General features: G+C 38.3%; 1 protein-coding gene across 6 annotated transcripts in view; it reads right to left on the reverse strand.

Moving 5' to 3' along the window:
* The window catches only part of MME (membrane metalloendopeptidase), a 116221-nt gene extending 111282 nt beyond the window's left edge, over positions 1–4939 (reverse strand). Inside the window, exon 1 of one of the 6 annotated variants that reach the window (XM_027543131.1) lies at positions 4623–4745. The gene's annotated coding sequence lies outside the window, so the exon portion shown is untranslated. Of the gene's footprint in view, positions 1–3891; positions 4300–4352; positions 4443–4622 lie in introns of those variants that run through there. The other 5 variants (XM_027543115.1, XM_027543123.1, XM_027543098.1 and 2 more) reach the window with 5 other exon arrangements.
* Between the last annotated feature and the right edge of the window lie 16867 nt (positions 4940–21806).

The following is a 21806-nucleotide window of genomic DNA, read 5'->3' on the forward strand; positions in this document are numbered from 1 at the left end:
TAACTTCTGTACCATTAAGGAAATTTTTAAACTCACCCTTCTGAACTTTGGACAACATCAAAGGTGAATTTTATATCTTGTTCCACTGTCTTCTTTTACAAGCTTGGAAATCAACATCTAATACTTTGTGGTTTTGACTAAATAATAATTTGAAATGTGAATAAAGATAAAAACAAAAATGAACAAACATATGTGCTAGTTTTTTTTCAGTCTTAAAAAGTCTTTTATTTTTACAGTTCCAAATTACAACTGCTAACATGAGTATCTATTAACTAGTTAGACCGTCTTGGAGATGGTCATTCACTGGACCAAAAGTCATGGTTTACAACCTGGGATGAGAGATATTAACCACAATCACAGCTTCCTTGTGCAACTAAAGAAGGAAAAAATATGATTAAAAAAAATTCAACTTTGCAGGTCAAGATAACAAGATACTTATTTAACTTGTTTTTAAATTACTAATATTAATACTTCTACTAATAATAGGTGACATTTATTACTTCCCCTGTGTCATTCATAGTTCTTAGTGCTTTGCATGTGCTTATTCTCTGAATCTTTGTGAGTTGGATTTTAATATTCCAGTTCTATACCTTAGGAAAGTGGGGCAAAGAAAAACCAGGTAACTTGCCCAGAGCTACACAACTAAGAATACATTTACAATGAATACATTTCAAAGAAAACAATTACAAAGAATACATTTTGAAATAAAATTGAATCATCATAGAAAGATAGCTACTTTAAACCTTATTGCAAAAAAAAATAAAATAAAATAAACCTTATTGCAGAAGGCCAGGGGGTAAAATTAAAGGGATATAAGCCTAAATATTAAATTTCATTATGTTTCTTTTAGAGGCCTAGTGACTCTTTATCAGCCATTTACCAAAGCTTAGAACAGACAACTTCAATTTTCCTGGCTGATTGTAGAAAAAAGGATCGTAAACTAACAGATTAACTGTTTATAGCCTGATGCAAATTAAGCATATAATTTAGTTCCCAGATGAAATGACTGCTCAGAGATGCTCTTACTGTTAGAAATCTTTGTAATCTTCTGAGTGTGTTTTGTGGAAACTGAGGCACAGGATAAAGTAGATAAGGATTCTATGTTTAAAGGAAGGCCTGGATGATCCAGCAGATAACTAGGAATTTAATATGCCTAGTGAGTTATTACTAAGTGAACCACAACTGGACTTGAAATTTCTGGATACATATTTTTAAGTATGCTGTCCCCTTGATTACATGAGGCTATAACCAAGGACAGACTATCAAATAAAAATATTTTATTAGACCATGAAAACTGGGTCTACTCAATAAAAACGGAATGTAATGTACCTGAATGTTAAAATGTCTTAATGGTTATGTAACTCATGTTACCATAACATGAGGCTTCATCTCACAGCCTCTTTCTTGGGTTACGATATGGAATTGCACTGATAGTAGTCCTTGGAGTTTTAACAGGGGAGGTAGGTGGGGAAAGAAAATGGGCGACAAAGTGAACACTTGTATGCTGTACAGAAAGATAAACAATAAAAAGAATAATTTTCCCACTTCTCCCAGATGAATTCAAGACTGACTTCAAAAACATCTTAATATTAATCACATTTACTTGAGTATTTCCCTTTCCTGAATATTTCTCTCCCTTCTCTAATAATAGTTCAGAAGACAATTTAGAGAAACATTCTCTGATACATTATGACCCACTTCTCTTTTTAGTTCCTTCTTAGAAACGTCGGTTTCTCTAGCAAAACTTGGGGCCAGGAACCAGGGCAGCCATGGGGTTAAATTAAAGCTGCTCTTTGGCGCCACCAGGCTTCCACTATACAGGAAAACTAGCAGGCATGTGTATCTTTCTGTCTTCTGGGATACTTTTCCCAGGTTTCTCCTCCTTACCCATGAGATTGGGGTACTGAAGCAGTTGAGCTCTTAATGGTTCTGCACCTAAGGCAGCAGAAATTGTTACAGGGGTAAATGAAGGCCGTGACTGAGGCTGTTTAGTCCTTCTACCTGCATCAAAAGAATATCATTTTTTAACTACATGCTAACCCCTGGGATTTCTTTGGAAGGAATGATGCTAAAGCTGAAACTCCAGTACTTTGGCCACCTCATGTGAAGAGTTGACTCATTGGAAAAGACTCTGATGCTGGGAGGGACTGGGGGCAGGAGAAGGGGATGACAGCGGATGAGATGGCTGGATGGCATCACCGACTCGATAGGCGTGAGTCTGAGTGAACTCTGGGAGTTGGTGATGGACAGGGAGGCCTGGCGTGCTGCGATTCATGGGGTCGCAAAGAGTCGGACACGACTGAGCGACTGAACTGAACTGAACTCTCCATCTGCCCTTTTGTAAACGCCCAGTAAATTTGCAATCTTTGCTCCTAAGACACATTTTTCAACAGCACTTAGCAAAGCAAAAAGGAGGCAGGCATGTTTAACCACCTAATCAACTTTGTCATTCATTTCCAATCAATTCCAGTGGATTCACTATTTTCTTATATGAAAATAAGTGTCAATATCTTGAATTTCAGGAAGAAACTTACCACCATCTCTCAGATACTTAGATACCCAATGCAATCACACCCAACCCGTTTTAGAGAGGGGTAAAGGAGGCAATTATACAAAAGAATATAAAAATTATACAGCTGATACTTTTAGTCCCATATAAAGCAGGATATGCCAAAACATATCTACATCCTTAAAGTATTTCACCTCAATTGGAGATGTGTTGGCAAGTTCAAGCAAAAAAGTAGATACTTCTACGAGAAGAGAAATAGAATGTCTAACCTAACAAACTGCAGACTTCAGACAACATCTCCAAAAGAAAAAAATGATTATTTTGCCTAGGTAGAAACTGAGTTTCAAAGCAATATAAAGTAGCAATTTTTATGCCAGTTGAGCATACACATTACTTTTATCACATCATCAAAGAATCCAGAGGGTAACTGGTTTGTTAAAAAGAAGTCTATAAATCCAAGCAATGTTCATCTTCACAGTACATTAACATTTTTCTACTAGTCCCTGAGGTTAATCTATGCAATTACAGTTTGTATTATGGAAACTGAGGCATAGAAAGCAAGAGAAACAGGTTCCACCTGTAGGGGAGTATAATCTGCAAAAATACTGAACCACTATGCTATATGCCTGAAACTGACACATATAAATGAACTATACTTATGTTCAAAAAAAGATGGTAATGGGTCCCATATTTAGAGGGCAGCACATATACTAGAGGGTAGCTGCAGATCTGAGGAGGCACATATGCTAGAGAAATCACCTCCTTGTTTGCTCAGACATTAACTTGAAGGTATTTCCAGGATCTATTAATAATATACGGAGTTCTGAGCACAAAGTCCCAACCACATTGCTCCCATATGCAGTATAGCAGCTATACAACAAAAGACACAGCATGGAGCGCAAGAAACTGTGGGACAATATTTCTGTAAGTGCTGAAACCCACCAATAATGCAAGGTAGATGGCTTCATAGCCGATTTGCGGATTAGCAACTTCCAAATGCTGACACTGCAAATCAAGGTACTACTTTTCAGTTTAATAAAATTACTATTTGCATCGTATATTGGGGAGGAATAGGCTTGATCAAGCGGCTAAAGAGAACAGTTCAGTTGCAATTACCCTTTTGTTCGAATAATACAAACTGGTTGAGACCGATTAAGGAAACTTTCATCTGCTAAAGAACTACCCACCCACTCCCACCAACCAACCCTCGAGAGATTTAAGCACTCTATCAGCATAAATTATGTAAGAGGAAACTAAGGTTCAAAGCAAGATGAAGAGGTGGGATAATAAAAAGATCTTCAGGTTAGGGAAAGTAAAAATAGAAAAGTGAGCTACAAAAAGGAAGAAAATCTGACAGAAACCAAAATGAAAACAAACCTTACTTTAAATATACAATAACACTGTCTGTCCAGCGGAATGGCAAATGCCCAGTCCCCAAATCAGCCCCGCTGCAATCTGGTACCGCTGAACTCAGTAACCAGACCTAACTCTCCGAGGAAGAGGCTGCAAGAAAGCTATGGAAATGAACCTGAAGAGTCGACCTCACATCACTTGCAGAGCCCTCCTCCAGGTTACCCTCTCTGCCCTGGTCCCTCACTCTTTAAGTCTGTTTCGGCTTTTCCCAGGGCACGCCTCCCTCGCCCGCAGGGTCGCGGGCGCTCTGATCGCGCCGGACCTGAGTCGTCAACCCGGTTCCGTGCACCTCCCGGGCAGCCGTGCCCCGCGGCCAGCTCTGCCCTCCAGCTGTCGTCCCAACAGCTCCCACCGCCCCAGGGGAGATCTCACGCCCTTTGGACCCATCTCCCTCAGCTCCCAGGTGCCCGCTCGCTCTCCCGGGACTCACCCGTGGGATTCGGGGGAAGTTGGCGGCTGCTGAGCAGACACATCCCCGACCAATGAGCGCACAGGGCCGGCGGCCGGCGGGGAGTCCCGCAGAGCGCGGGTGGGTAGGTGCGTCCGCCCAGGCGCGCCCGGAGCAGCGCGGGCTCCCGGCAGCTGGTGGCAGCGCAGAGCCCAGGCCGGACTCCAGGGAGGTTCCGGGCCCGCCTCGGCCGGGGCCCCGGGGGCCACGGGGAACCAGGGCATCTCCTGACCCGCATCCGGAGAGACTCACCGTGGCCTCTCAGCAGATCCCGCGCCGGGAGTTGGGCTGCTGCTCCCGCCTGCGCTGGGTCCAGCTTCGCCACTCGCACATCTCCGCGCCCCGCGCGTCTGGGCGCTCTCACCCCCCACCCCCCACCCCGCCTCGCTACTGCAGGACCAGCGAGAGGAGCAGTTCCCTGAGTGACCTGAAGGTTTCCTCTAAGTCTCCCAAATCCTGCCACATCCTGTGATGGGGCCAGGGCTGCGGGCTAGGGGTATGAGAAAGTCCTCCCCACTCGTCCCCTACCTCACCCTTCTCAAAAGGTCTTTGCCAAACATTCTTGGAATTGCTTAGCTTCTGGGCTTTCAAGAAAACAATACATTGCTTCTTCGAGATTCTGTTGTGCTGATAAAGGTTCTATTTCTCTTCCTAATGGACCTGAGACAAAAACAATTCTCCTCACACTCCCTTTTTCTCGTTCCCATCAGCGAAGCTTCCTTCCTTTCTCATTTTTTCTTTATTTTCTTTCCCTCCTTCCTTTATGTGTTTTCTTTCGTTCTTTTCTTTCAATCCCTCGCTCCCTTTATTCCTTCTCTCCTTCTGTTCCTTTTCCTCCCTTCCTCTTTCCTTACCCTCTCGTCTCTTTCTTCCCTTCCTTTCTTTTTCTTGGGGATGTCCAGAGCTACAATCTGTAGTGAAACTCTCCACTTCCATCTTCTGACTCTAGGGAATCTTGTAATGTGCATACCTGGGGGGCTGGAATGGGGAGTGAGAAAAAGAAACTCAAGTGTGTCTGCTCTACCTATTAAAATTAGCTATATAAAATAAAAAAAAATTTTTTTTAATTAGCTATAATGTATCTGCTGGACCCTCATCATTTTAATGCAGTCAAGCAACATACCATTTTCATGTAAGACATGTGATTCCTTTTCAAGGGCACAAAAAACAGTTTAGCTTAGAAGAACTAAACCTCTTCTAATTTCGTTTTTTTTTTTTTTTTTTTGCTTCAATAATTTTTGGTTCAGTTAATCAATGCCAGGTACATAGGTAGCTTTAACATCGATGTCTTTTTCCTTATATGTTTGTCAACATATGTACACACATATACACACATGACACATCCTGGGGTATTCATACTGGAATTCAGGTTGCGTTTTCCTGCATTTCCCGTTACTGTTTTTAACATCACAATGACTCAGTGCTTGTGAGAAGTCCCTTTGCATTAACAAATTTTGAATCTTTCTCATAACAAAGAAAGCTGAAAAGCTAAGAGAAAAAGTGATACTTGCTAATGAAAGGGCAAATGGGATACAATGGAGAGACATTAAGAAAAAGAACAATCATTGTATAATTAGATTATATAGCAAAATCAAAAGTACTCTCCTCAAACCTCTGTTCTCTCCTCTTTCTAGATGCATGGTGCAGACACTACTTAATCCTCACAATATTACAATATGAATGTAATTACCCCACAAATAAGCATAAGGAACTCAGCTCAGGAATTTGAACCCAGTTCATTTTGACTCAAATAAGAGTTACTCTTATTCTCACTTTACAGAAAAGAGTGAAACATAGAAAGGTGATTTACTCAATCTGTGAGAAATCTAGATTTTTCTAACACTCTAGTACTTAATTTTTATTACTTTTCAGCTAAATCATCAGAATGTTATTTCAACCTTATGTAATTAACAATAAATTAAAATGAGCTAGAAAAGTCTTTTTTTTTTTTTATGTAGTCAGTCCTCAGCTTCTTCATAAGGAGCCATGTACGTTAAAAGTTTAATACATTTCTTCTGATTAATATGTGATGAAAGTTGGTGGTGGAGGGGGAATACCTTGGCCAGAATAATCACCAAGTTTGCATATCAACAGGAAATGTAAGTAAAACTCAGTCCTGGTCCTAACATTTTTATTTGAATTTTTCAAGCTAGGTTCTGTTTTCAAATTTGCACAAAACTTTTAAAAAGAAAATTTTCCTTTGGAAGGTAATATTTATCCTTGCAGTTCAGGAATATCTTATTTCTGGTAGAAACAAAGATGGTCTGATTTGTTTATAGTGCCTCTGAACTTAGAGTTGAAACATAAAAACAAAGCTAATTCATTTAAATTGTCTTAAAAATTAAGATTTGTTAATGAAAACTTTTCAGACTATTCTTAACAGAGCATATGTCATAGATTTAAGTCTATTCAATTGCAATTAAAAAAAAACTGCAGGAATCCAATTCAAAATTCACTTTTGATAAAGTTGTTTCATAGAGAAAAAGACTGGATATAGAGTATACAGTTAACAACAAAAAAAAGTGCCAAGTTATTTTTAGAATGAGACTTCTAGCTGTTGGTCAAGTGTGTGTTTCCTACAAGAAAGCTTAATCTCATTAAAGTTCCCCAGAAATTTAAGGGTTATATCAAAAATGCCAAATGTCTTCCTAGACAGAGGTTAAACTGGGAAGATTTCTTTTATAATAGATCTAATAAAGAGTCAGGGGCTTCCCTTGTAGCTCAGTTGGTAAAGAATCTGCCTGCAGTGCAGGAGACCCAGGTTCAATCCCTGGGGTGGGAAGATCCCCCGGAGAAGGAAATGGCAATCCACTCCAGTATCCTTGCCTGGAAAATCTCATGGACAGAGGAGCCTGGTGGGCTGCAGTCCATGGGGTCGCAAAGAGTCGGGCACGACTGAACGACTAACACTAACTAATAAAGAGTCGCTAGATAAGGAAACTCAGAAAACCGAGGTTTGTAGAGGTTTTCCAAAGTCAGGTAGTTTGGTGAGTTACAGAGATGGAGGAGAAGATTTTAGGGAACTGTTGGCCAGGCATGAGTTGCTGCACAACAGGAGGTCATGATAAGGAACACTATGCTGCTGCTAAAAACTAACAGAGAATTTAGGAGGGGTCAAAAAGAGGTGAGAGATACCATCCCCTGATATGTCTTGTAAGACTAATTGGGAGAATTTGGGAAGGGACAAAAGGAGGGAGGGGATGCCAGCCCATAATATGTTCTGCCAACCTTCCAGAAGCCCTTGTGCTAGAAACCACTTTAATTAACAGATGTGTGCACTGCCAGGAAGGGTCTTGAATCATTTTGCAGGGGCAAAATGATTGGCCAGAGGCAACCCAGAAAGCAAACCCCATCACCATAAAACCTAAGACTGCAAGCCTCATGACAGCACAGTTCTCTTGAGTTCCCTTACTCTCCTGCTTTCCACCTCGTGCCTATTCCCAATATATTCTTTTGCTTTGTTAGCATGTGTTTCTCCTCAGACAATTCATTTCTGAGTGGTAGACAAGAGCTCACTCTCGGACCCTGGAAGGGGTACTGTTTTGGTAACAAAAGTAGTCCTCCCGGCTGCTATGCATAAGTTATTAAGAGTGGAACGCAAGTTCTAGAAGGATGCAGAGTAGACCCTTCAAAGCTGTCCTTGTATGCAACACTTACAAATTCTTGATATTTTTTAAAGGCCCTTTAAGTGCACCACTGAGCTAGCAAGAAATGGAAGGAAAATCTGAAAAGCCAAAAGCTAGGAATCCAGAAAGGCATTTGAGTGATGAAAGTGGTGCTGCCCTGGTGACATTTACCTATCTCAGGAGGTCTTATCAAACCCAGGTGATCTAGAGCTTCAGTTTTAACAAAATCTTACAAAACCTCCTTACAAAACCTAGTCCAGAACAAGGTGAAAGCCAGGTCAGATTCCTACATAAAGTCGAGATGACTAAAAAGGAACATCTGCAGTGAAAAGGTGAACTAGAAAAAAAGAAAAAAACTCAAATCCCACTTTCACTCTTTCCTACTCCCTAAACATAAATACATACATATATATGTATTTTTAAGCCTCCACTTCAGGTACGTAAATTTATACCAAAAAGCTTCCAGTGAAAATTCATGATCAGACCAGACCTCAGATGGATATAGGGCTGAGATTTATACTAATTGTGCAGCCTGAAAATTCCCAAGTTAAAAATTCTTAGTAAAGTGGTCCCAGCTAGACTATGCCAAACAAAAATTGAGAGAATTATCACTACCTAACTCTCACTAAAGGAACTTGTTGAGAATGAATTTCTGAAACAAAATAATACTAGATATGAGATCTTATATGCAAGAAGAAATAGTAAGCAAATAAAATAGTAATAATATAGGTAAATCTAAGGAAACACTGATGACAAAATGTATGGGAATAAAAAAGATCAACTAAAATACTAGGCAATGGTGATGTGTAACTCAGGAAAGTATTAAATAGAGTTCAAACACTCTAAAGCGCTTACTTAGGTTGCTGGAAAGGAGGATAATGACATTAATTTCAGACCTTATTAAATTAATTATACATGTAAAAATTACTAGTTAACCATAAAAAAAAATGAAGTGTATAAGGTCAAGTTTTACATAAGGAAAATAACTAGAATTAAAGGCAATATAATTTTGAACTGTGGTATTGGACAAGACTCTTGAGAGTCCCTTGGACTGCAAGGAGATCCAACCAGTCCATCCTAAAGGAGATCAGTCCTGGGTGTTCTTTGGAAGGACTGATGCTGAAGCTGAAACTCCAATACTTTGGCCACCTCATACGAAGAGTTGACTCATTTGGAAAAAACCCTGATGCCTGGAGGGACTGGGGGCAGGAGGAAAAGGGGACGACAGAGGATGAGATGGCTGGATGGCATCACCAACTCAATGGACATGAGTTTGAGTGAACTCCAGGAGTTGGTGATGGACAGGGAGGCCTGGCATGCTGCGATTCATGGGGTCGCAAAGAGTCGGACATGACTGAGTGACTGAACTGAACTGAACTGAATGATAAGGAAAGAGAAAAAATGAAATTCTAGAAATAAAATTGTAAAAATTAATCCAAATATGTTATTTATGGGCTTCGCTGTTGGCTCCGATGGAAAAGAATATATTAATTATAATAAATATAATTTGATCCATTTTCCAATTATAGGACAAAGATTGTAATACAACAAATAAAAGCCAGCTATCTTCTGTTTAAGAAACACGTGCATGCTAAGGTGTTTCAGCCGTGTCCGACTCTTTGTGACCCTATGGACTGTAGCCTGCAGGCTCCTCAGTCCATGTGATTCTCCAAGCAAGAATACTGGAGTGGGTTGCCATTCCCTTCTCCAGGAGGTCTTCCTGATCCAGGGATCAAACCTGGGTCTCCTGCATTGCAGGCAGATTCTTTGCTGTCTCAACCACCAGGGAAGCCCAAGAGACACACTTATAACCTAATAATATAGAATGGTTGAAAGCAAAATGATGTTAAAAAAAGATACTTCAAACAAATGTTAACCAAAAGATAGCTGGTATAGCTATATTGTAATCAGACAAAATAAACTTAAAACTTATCAAAGAAAGATACCAGTCAGTTCAGCAGGGTGATACAATTCTAAACTTTATTAGATCCAGTACTATAAAGTTTAAATATGTACTGTAAAAAAAATAACAGCAGAATTGCAAGAGAAAAATGATAATTCACCATGATAATGGGTGATTTTAATACATCATTCATGATATTTGACAAATCATGTACATAGCAGTAATGATACAAAAGATCTAAATAACAATATTAAAAGCATGCCTAATGGAATATATTGAACATTTTAACCAAGAACTGGAGAAAACACATTTTTTAAAGCACCCGCTGAATATTTATAAACATTGATTACATATCAAACCGTTAAACAAGTGCCAATGAATTTCAAAGACTTTTCATTATAAATAACAGATTTTTGGAACTTAACACAACTAAAGAAAGCTAAATCAAAATCACATGTACACTTAGAAATTGTTAAATGATGCACACAAACACTTTTACATATGTTAAAGACAAGAATACAGGCCCCAAATGGAGTGTAGCATATGTTAATTCCCACAACACTTAAAACTGTGCCTGGACTTAATTATAGTTTAGGCTATTCCAGAAACGGAATTTTAAACTAGTCAATCAGGATTGCCTGATCAGCACTAGGTAGCTAATCTGCCTGGTGGACTCCTGCCAAAGGAAAATAATTTTGCAATAACTAATCTGTCTTCTTTTTTTATTTTGTCTAGTACAACTTCCGTGTTCCTCCTTCCTTGTATCTATAAAATCTCTTGCCCTGTATAGAACTTCAGAACTCTTATCTACCTGCTAGGTTGAATGTTTCTGCTTTTAAGAATTGTTGATTTTTATATTTTACTCAGTTGAATTGTTTTTAAATAAATAACACATGAATCAAAGATGAAAGTTAAAAAACAAAACTGGATGACAATGAAAATACTGCCTATCAATTGACTTATCTATAGGGAGACTTACAGTCTTAAATGTTTTTAATTTAAAAAGAAAAATGTTGAAACTTCATGAGGTGAGCATTAACTTAAAAAGTTAACGAACAACAGGAAACATTCTAACAAAATGAAAGGAAAGAAATAACTACCTTAAAATAATAAAATTCATGAAATATAATAGAAAGTGAAAGTGAAGTTGCTCAGTCGTATTCAACTCTTTGCAACCCCATGGACTGTAGCCTACCAGGCTTCTCCATCCATGGGATTTTCCAGGCAAGAATACTGGAGTGGGTTGCCATTTCCTTCTCCAGGAGATATCCCAACCCAGGGATTGAACCCAGGTCTCCCGCATTGTAGGCACTTTACCATCTGAGCCACCAAGAGCAACAAATCCAAAATTGGATCTTACAAAAGACAAATAAAACTGCTACTGCTACTGCTACTGCTAAGTCACCTCAGTCATGTCCGACTCTGTGAGACCCCATAGACGGCAGCCCACCAGGCTCCCCTGTCCCTGGGATTCTCCAGGCAAGAACACTGGAGTGGGTTGCCATTTCCTTCTCCAATGCATGAAAGTGAAAAGTGAAAGGGAAGTTGCTCAGTCGTGTCCGACTCTTAGCGACCCCATGGACTGCAGCCTACTAGGCTCCTCTGCACATGGGATTTTCCAGGCAAGAGTACTGGAGTGGGGTGCCATTGCCTTCTCCAAAATAAAACTGGCAAGGCTAAATGTAAGGTAAGGGAGTTAGAGAAGGTGAGGTTCAGAAAAAGGAGACCGGCACTTTACAGGAACAGATCACCTTTAATGAGGCGAGAAGGGGCAGCAGTCAGATTATCGAGCTGCTGTACTTATCCAAGAAAAGAGTAAGTATATATAGGCATGTATGTGGAAAGTTACTGGCTGGGAACTGGGTGTAACCATCCTTAATGTCCATTTTTTTCCTCTGGATGAGAGAGTTCTTTGTTTTGCATAGAATGGTGGGGAGGATCTGGAAGGGAGTTTTAACTTCAGGCTATTTTGAGCCATGTAACTTTTCTTTTTTTTTTTTTTTAGCCATATAACTTTTCTTCACTAAAAAAGATGGATGAGTCAAGGTTACAATTGAACCTTGCATGGCTTGAATAAAAGAAAAAACAAAAAATAAACAGAAATTAAAGGATAATGAAAATGTTGTATGCTGTTATATCCAATATATTTAAGAAATTAGGTAAAATGAACAGATTCCTAGGACAATACAAATTACAAAAATTGTTTCAAGAATAAATAGAGAATCTAAATAATCTTATAATCATTATAAGTTTAACAGTTAGGAATCTTCCCATAAAGAAAAAAGAAATAGGCCTACACATTTTTAAGGCAAATTCTATCTTATTAATGGGCAATTCCATTCTCATACAAACCTCCCTAGCAAATGAAATAAGGAACAATATCTCCTAAGTCATTTTATGAGATTAATATAACCTTGATGCTAATAACAGAAGAGTATCTGAAGGGAAAATTAAGATCAAACATCCATGAGTTTTGAAGCAAAACCAAAATAATGGTAAACTGAATACAGGCAGTATATAAAAATGATCCAAAAGCTAGAAATACAAGTTTGTACATTAAGTGTTGTATTTAGAGAACTGAGACAATACAGTTAGAAATTAAACAAAGAAAGAGAGAGAGGAGGCAGGAAAAAGGAGAAAAGAAAAAAAGAAGGAAAGAATGAAGGAAAGAATGTCAAACTGTCATTGTTTGAAAATAGTATGATTGTTACCAAGTCCAAGCTTGCTCTGCTCACTGGACAACAGGCCAAGAAATTTACAAATGAGGTGTTGAGGCAAGGAGTAAAGACTTTATTCAGAAAGCCAGCAGACAGAGAAGGTAGCAGATTAGTGTTACCAAATACCCATCTCATCAGGGTCTGGATGTCAGTTCCTTTTTTAAAATCGGGGAGTGGGAGGAGGTGAGGAAGTAAGATAAAAAGGCCATTTACCTCACAAAATAGGAGAGGATGTATTAATTTCTTCTTTTCGGTAGCCATTCACAGGTGGGCAGGGTTCTCTGAAGCAGGTCATTATGTAAGATTATATAGCAAAAGCAATGGTCAAAGTCAAAACAACAGATCCAACATGGAGTCAAAATTGGCCCTTCCCTGCTACATGATCATCAATATAGGAAAATGAATGCAATCAATAAAAAATTGTTAGTATTTGTAAAAGTGTAATAACATCATTGAATATAAAGTCAGTATTAAAAAGCTAATTGTATCTTTATACAGCAGAAATAAAATTTTAGAAAGTGTAACCTTTAAAAGACCTGTCTACAGTAACAAAGATATATATATATATATATATATATGAGAAATGAAATATTTCTTGCCATATCAGTAAACAAGGATGTCCCAGTCATCAGTGATTGCAGCCCTTTAAGGTGAGCCCTAAGGGAAACTCTGGAAGAAGAGTATCTGTGAACTAGCAGCCATCAGGACTGCAGCCACTCCCTATGGTGAGCCCCAAGGAAGCTCAGGATGTGAAATAACACAGGATACTGACCCCAGATAGCTGAGATGCACACGAAAGGAATGATTTCAGTGAACCCAGACTCTTGCATTTTCCCATGCATAGAAAAGCACTAAATTCCTTAGCTTAGGATATCTGGTTTTCTTTAGTTAACAATAGTCTTTTGATGTTCAGACTATCTGCCCTTTGTTGCAAAATTTCTATATAATCTGCCTCCTCCCCTCATCTGCTTGGAGAAGTTCTCACAGGGTTACTTAAAATGCTGTCTCCCAGGCTTGAAGTCCTAATAATCCATACCAAATAAAACACAACTTTCAACTTTTAGGTTGTGACTATTTTTTTTAGGTTGATATATGTATAGATAGATAATGATATAATTATGGACATAGAAAGATTTTTTTCCTAGAAGTAAATCTCATAAAAAACATACAAGCTATAAATCTTCCCAAAAGTTATGAAGAAAACCAGGTAAACTGAGAAACAAATCAAGAACTCAGAGTTGAATATTTAATATTATAAGAATATCAATTCTTAATCTATAGATTAAATTAGATGTCAATCAAATGCCCAAAATATTTTTGGAAATATGATAAGCTGATTGTAAAATGATCATGAAAGAAACAGAAAATTATAGCTGAGACAATCCTGAAAAGGAGCAGGTAGAAGGAATTTAACCTTCTAGAAGATAAGACTTATAAATTAATTTTAATAGTAATTTACTAATTAGCAATAGTTTATGGTTCAAAGAAAAATGTATCAAATGAAATAGGGATATAAAATACAGACTCATTTTTTTAAGAAAACTTGATATATCTATCAGATCAGATCAGATCAGATCAGTCGCATAGAGTTGGCTTATAGATAGAGAAAGAATTTTAAATTATTTAAATAGTGATAAAACCTCAGATGGAAAATACATTGCATTTCTATACAGTATACAAAATTAGCTATATGTGAATTATAAATTTAAATGTGGTAAGCAAACATTTTTAAAGTGTTAAAAGTGTTAGAAATAAATATAAAAGCATATCTTATGAAATGGAATTATTTCAAAGCCCCAAAAGTTCAAAACCTAAAGAGACTGATAAATATAATTACAAATTGAATTCTATTTGCTTACCAAAAAAAAAAAAAAACTTTAAAGAAAATAAAAAGACAAGTAATGCACTAGGGAAAGATATCTCCAACACATAAAAGTGGAAAATTATTAGAGTATATAAGGATCTGCAAATAGAAGCCAAGTTAATCACTCCAAATGAATAAGAGACATAAACAGACATTAAATAGAAATGGGCTTCTCTGATAGCTCAATTGGTAAAGAATCTGCCAGCAATGCAGGAGACCCCAGTTCAATTTCTGGGTTGGAAAGATCTCCTGGAGAAGGGACAGACTACCCATTGCAGTATTCTTGGGCTTCCCTTGTGGCTCAGCTGGTAAAGAATCCATCTGCAATGTGGGAGACCTGGGTTCGATCCCTGGGTTGGGAAGATCTCCTGGCGAAGGGAAAGGTTTCCCATTCCAGTATTCCAGCCTAGAGAATTCCGTGGACTGTATAGTCCATGGGATCGCAAAGAGTTGGACAAGACTAAGCGACTTTCACTTTCATTTTAAATAAAAATGATACACAATCTCATTAATTAACAGGTAAATATCAATTAAAACTCCAAGATAAAACCAAATTTTACTCACCTGACTTCTTACATACCACGGATAATAGTATCAATTTGTTCAGTCTCACGGGAGGAAAAAACAATTGTCCTTGTAAAGGACAAAAGAGATTATTTTTAATGGAATTGAGAGAATTGGCTAGCACAAAAGTAGGAAAACTTGTTCTGTAAAGGACCAGAAAGTTAATATTTTAGGGTTGCCCACATATGTTTGTTGCATATTTTTTTCTTTTTAAAAACTCTTTAAAAATGTAAAAAAATTGTATGTGGAATCTAAGAAGCAGGCTACTACTGGATTTGGCTAGCCAGTGGTAGCTTGCAGATCCCTGGCTAGCAGATCCTGCAGGACTATCTGATTCTATTGGTCTGTACAACTTTGGCTGACTCTTTATTGGCCATGCTATTTTACAACTCTGCAAAGATATCCATTTTTGGAAATTGATAGGAAAGTACATGTATTCAAATATTTAGTAATTTGTAAGAAACTGATAGGAATCAAAATAATTATTGCTTAAAAAATACAAATAAACTTTTTCTGACAGAAATTCTGTTAATTTCCATTGAAAAGATAACCCCAAACATTACATTTAACTGGCACTGGCCAATCAGTTCAGTTCAGTTGCTCAGTTGTGTCCTACTCTTTGCGATGCCACAGACTGCAGCACACCAGGCTTCCCTGTACATCACCAACTCTCTGAGCTTGCTCAAACTCACGTTCATTGAGTTGGTGATGCCATCCAACCATCTAATCCTCTGTCGTCCCCTTCTCCTCCCCCTTCAGTCTTTCCCAGCATCAGGGTCTTTTCCAATGAGTCAGTTCTTCACATCAGGTGGCCAAAGTATTGGAGTTTCAACTTTAGTATGAGTCCTTCCAATGAATATTCAGGACTGATTGCCTTTAGGATCGACTGGTTGGATATCCTTGCAGTCCAAGGGACTTTCAAGAATCTTTTCCAACACCACAGTTCAAAAGCGTCAGTTTTTCGGTGCTCAGCTTTCTTTATAGTCCAACTCTCACATCCGTACATGACTACTGGAAAAACCATAGCTTGACAGACCTTTGTTGGCAAAGTAATGTCTCTGCCTTTTAATATGGTGTCTAGGTTGGCCATAGTTTTTCTGCCAAGGAGCAAGTGTCTTTTAATTTCATGACTTCAGTCACTATCTGCAGTGATTTTGGAGCCCCAAAAATAAAGTCTCTCACTGTTTCCATTGTTCTATTACTGGCCAATAGAATTTTGAAAAAAAATTATATATATACTTTAGCAAATCATTTTGAAAAATTTTTGCATTGTCTAGAAAAATTGAAGTACATGATTGACATTCCAGCAATTTTACCTTCAAATGCATACTTGTGTACATGTGCATCTGGAGATGTGTGAAAGACTTCATGGCAACATTGTCTATAATAATAATAATATACAAGAAACAAAAGTCAACTTATGGAAGATTGGATAAACTATTCTAATACATTCATAAAATGGAATCCTAGAATATTACACAGAATGTAAAATAACCAATTGCAGCTAAACAAATCAATATGGATGACTCAGAAAGAAATTTTGAGTGAAAAAGCAAGCAAATCCTTTGCAGGATTGTGTAGATAAAAAGAAAACAAAAGATAAGATGATTAGGTAATCAAGGAAGTCATAGTTTAGTGAGTAAGACAAATACAAACAAACTTTTACAATAGAACATAGTTATTTTTGTAATTGAATAATATACAAAGTTCACTTGAAATATGTGACAGGGCATTTTTTTTTTATCATTGGGTACATCAGAACACTTCATCACTTAATATATTTCTTATTTGACTTGAGGTATTTGGCAGATAAAAGAGAGGATAAGAGCAGTCAAGACAGAGAGAACATAGAGAACCTTTCTATGTCCTGAATATTGTATGAGATACCTTGCAATAGTCTGATGACTTTGAGTAGCTAGTTATTGCTGAAGTGTAAAAGACGTAGGGAGGAAGCAGGAGGTTTCTCAAGAGAAGACTGAAGAGAGGAACCAGATAATGAAGAAATTTGTATGTGCTACAAACTGTTTACATTTGGTTGCATGCAGTAGAGAGCATGGTAAAATCTGTACAAGGGAGAAATACTATCAGAGTGGTACATGAGAATACCTCTGCTGCATGGATGGTAATGGGAAGCACGGCTGGAGGAGGCAAAAAATGGAGGCAGAGAGACCTGTTAGAAAGCTAGTGCAATAGTTCTTATGAGAGGTGTCTTAAAAGCAAATGATCTAAGGCAATCAAAGGAGAGATTTTTGAGGTGGAATCATAGGACTTTGGATTTTTTTTTTTAATATTAAAGGTACAGAAGAAGGAATCTAGAATGATTCCTGTCGTTTGGGGCAAGGAGATGGATCTATCACTTCACTGAGACAGGGAACATTTGGTGGTGGTGAGTTATAGATAGAATGTAGAACAAATTGTTGAAATTGCTGTATTTCTGTGAAATGACAGAACGTAACAATGGGAAGTTTGTTGTTTCTGACAAACTGACAAAACATCTAAATATTTGTTATGTGCCAAAGGCAATCAGAGTCTTTCCTGGTGGCTCCAATGGTAAAGCATCTGCCTGCAGTGCTGGAGACCAGGGTTCGATCCCTGGGTTGGGAAGATCTCCTGGAGAAGGAAATGGCAACCCAACCTGGAGAATCCCACGGACGGACGGAGGAGCCTGGTAGGCTACATTCCATGGGGTCGCAAAGAGTCGGACATGACTGAGTGACTTCACTTTCACTTTCAAAGGCAATCATTAATTGTGACAATGATACAAATAAGGCTCAGAAACATTGTAACACCAAGCTCTACTCATCAAGCAATTTTTTGATTGACGTGAAAGTGAAAGTGAAGTCACTCAGTTGTATCCGACTCTTTGTGACCCCGTGGACTGTAGCCCACCAGGCTCCTCTGCCCATGAGATTCTCCAGGCTTAAGAATACTGGAGTGGGTTGCTGTTTCCTTCTCCAGGGGATCTTCCTGACCCAGGGATCGAAGCCAGGTCTCCCGCATTGCAGACACTTTAACCTCTGAGCCACTGAAAATTGCATTTTAAAACATGGAATCGAGCCTCTTCTCTGGCTAAACTGTTCCATATGCTCTGATATTGTGGGGCAGGAAAATCCGTCTGGGGACAGGCTGCACTTACCCCTCACCTAGAACGTGACTAAGCTCAGTTACAAAGATGTGCTCATCCCTCACATCCCCAAGATGATTACATGTTTCATCTCAGCAACACTCTAACATTCCATTGCTGACACTGTACTGAGAAGGGGAAGGAGAGGTGGTTTTCCAGCACAACTTGTGCAGACACTCGGCATTCACAAGCCTGGAAACAATTCTGGCCTGAGGGAGCCCTGCCTGTGGCCGGCACTTTGAGGATGCCCATCACCACATACCAAGGAACATGTGCATCTGATTCACTCCCCTTAGACCTCTCAGATGCATTTCCTGTGGACATCTGTGGCCCTGGCTCTGGGGTAAGAGTGGGGAGTTGAATACAACACAGCAACAGCCACAGGAAGAATCCAGACTGTGGACAGCTGTCCAGCCTTGGCACAGTTCACCTTTAAATATCTGGTACTTTCTGACTCTGACTGTGGAGGGGGAAGAGGGATGTTTACAAATAGTCAAAACCAGGAGAAGCACGATAAAGAAAAGAAATGTGTCTTCTAAGCAATCCTGAAGAGGAAAGCTGGTATCTTACCTTGATATACTCATATTTTAAATATAATTGATTCCCGACTTCTTGAATGCCTAATGTTTGCAGGAAAAGTGCCAAATGAAATAGAAATATCTTGATTTTAGACTCATGTTTTCTGCTTTAGTTTCTACCAATTCATTTGCAAAGATAAAGCTGACCTTTAACCCCATCCATCTTAATCCTTTCCACCAGACAGTCATTCTTACCAATCAGATTATTACATTTACCTACATTCTTTAAGTTCAATTGTAAAGAAAACTTTAAAAACTTCAATCGGATCTGTACAAGCAGATGTATGTACCTAGTGGCTTTCAGTGTATATTTTTAATAATGTTCAAAATTTCTGAATGCCAATTCCTAAATAAAACCAACTGCTCATTGCTACAAGATACTTTTTAATGTAAAAAATCTTTTCAAGTATAGTGATTGGGGAATATTACTTAAAAAGTTTGTTCAATGTACATTAATGCATTGTAACTTTCAAAACTGGGCCAGGAAAATTAAAGAAATTTCACTAGGGAAAAATTGATGTAATTGAAAGCTTCAGACATATTAAACTGTGTGGTCTGCCATGTTTTTACTTCTATCAAACTAATTTTATTTGTATAGACAAGTTATTTGGAGAAGGAAATGGCAACCCACTCTAGTATTCTTGCCTAGAGAATCCCATGGTCAGAGGAGCCTGGTGGGCTGCTGTCCATAGGGTCGCACGGAGCCAGACACGACTGAAGCGATTTAGCATGCATGCATGCATTGGAGAAGGAAATGGCAACCCACTCCAGTATTCTTGCCTGGAGAATCCTGGGGACAGGGGAGCCTGGTGGGCTGCCGTCTATGGGGTCACACAGAGTTTGACATGACTGAAGTGACTTAGTGGCAGCAGCAGCAGACCAGTTATTGTCCCTTCCCCTAGTCCACCTGTGATATCTGTTGGTTTTGGGTAGAGGTGGCAGTTACATTCCAAAGGGAAAATAATCTCTTCCTGTTCTCTCTGGTTATGCTCATTTCTGGCTGCTTCTGGAGCTGGGTAGGAAGGCAAATCCCAAAGAGGTGTTTTTGCTGGGGTTGCCTGACATCACAAAGATAAGGAATAGGTTCAGTGTCATTCTTGCCAAATTGAGTCAGTATCTGGGTATTAAAATAGCTGTAGGTAATGGAGCCTATTCTCAGTTTGTTAAGCTGATGGTATTGCTTCCTACTCATCTGAAACTCAATGAGTTTCTTTCTGCTAAGGAATTCAGGGCCAGATTAATTTCTCCAAGAACTCTTTGAAGTAGGAGTTAATATAAAAGTAAAAAAGATTTCTCCATAAAGTACAATTTTTCTCCTCCTCCAGTATCTTCAGTAAATTGCTAGGGCACCATTTCACATTCTAGCAAGAAATTAATACTCCTATAAAGTGCCTCAGAGCAAAAGGGTCAGGTTAGTGCTCTTCACTTACTGGAATGTTCATCTTCCCTCTAGCCTTATCCCGGGCCTGGACAAAGCTCTCAACTCTGAGTTGTCCACTCTCTTACTGAAAGCCTTCAATTTTCTCGATTATTTCTTCTCCTGAAACCCTTAACACATATATTTCTTGAACTTTTAACTCAGCTTCTGCCATGCTATGCTAACACTGTGCCTACACTGGCCTCCCCTGTCCTCTTTTCCCTCTGTGTGTCTAGTGAACAAAGCATCTTTTCTTCTCTTTTCATCTCTCTACCGTTTCTTCCTTGATTATTTTTATCCATTCCCATTATCTCAGCTATGATCTCATGACAGACAACTACCAAATTGATGTCAGTCTGTCCAGTGTATTTCCTGAGTGGTAGACCCAACTTTCTTTCCATCTGCAGGAAACTCCACATACCCATGCTCTTATGAACCCATACATTTTATAGAATTACCATTGTCCCAGGTCACCTAGGCTTTACACATTCAAGTGACCTTTAATGACTTCTTTATTACTAACCATACAATAGGTTTCCAAATCCTAATGTTTTTACCTCTATAGGATCTGCTGTATTCTTCCCCTATACCCTATTCCAAAGCTAACATTAACCAGCATGAATGCTCTTACTTTTTCTGAATTATTATACTAACATTTTAACTATTATTCTTACAAATGCACAATTTCATCTTTTCTTTATGCCAATTTATTGTTCACTATACTCTCTGGTAGATTGTTTTAAATAGAAGCTCAGATTATTTCACTCCTCAACTGTTCAAAAACTTTCAATAATTCCCTACTGCTGTAGACTTCTGCAGTCTAAAATGTTACTCATGCTACACTAAATTTAGTAAAACTTGTTAAGTGTGTGGTGGGCCAATTAGAATGGGAAAGGTGTTTATAAGTACAGAGACTTCAAGCAAAGTAGTTGATATTAACACCAATGATACTGTATCAGACACGCTTATGGTATCCAAGTTTTGGGGGGGCATTATTTTGGCTTCAACAACTTTATTAATGTTTAATTGACATATATTTAAGTGTACAACTTGATACATTTTGGCATATGTACATATCAATGGAAGACTCATTGCAAGATAATAAATTTATCCGTCACTCTCCAAAAATTCCTTCTGCCCCTTGATAATCTTTCTCTCCTGCCCCTCCTCTACCTTTCTCTTATCCTCAGGCAACATTTAATTGGCTCTCTGTCACTATATGATAGTTTTCACTTTCTAGAATTTATGTAAATATAATCACATATATATGTATATTTATTAATATGTAGTTACTTAGATTTATAAAAGTATACTCTTTTTTTGCCTGGCTTTTTCACTTAAAATAGTTATTCATCCATTTAATAGCAAAAGTCTGTTTTTTTTTTTTTAATTGTTGAGTGGTGTCATCGTATGGATACACCACAGCTTGCTTAGCCATTAGTCCTTGTGCTGTTTCCCATTTAGGCTACTACAAATAAAACTGCTATGAAAATTAATGTGCAAGTCTTTGTACAAGCATATGAGCATATGCTTTCATTTCTCTTGGATAAATACCTAGGAGTGTAATGATTGGATATGGTAGTCATGTTTAACTTTTCAGCAAACTGCCAAACTGTTTTCTAAAGTGGCTGTAGCTTTCTTTC

The sequence above is a fragment of the Bos indicus x Bos taurus genome, chromosome 1, assembly GCF_003369695.1.
Source record: "Bos indicus x Bos taurus breed Angus x Brahman F1 hybrid chromosome 1, Bos_hybrid_MaternalHap_v2.0, whole genome shotgun sequence".
Lineage (NCBI taxonomy): Eukaryota > Metazoa > Chordata > Mammalia > Artiodactyla > Bovidae > Bos > Bos indicus x Bos taurus.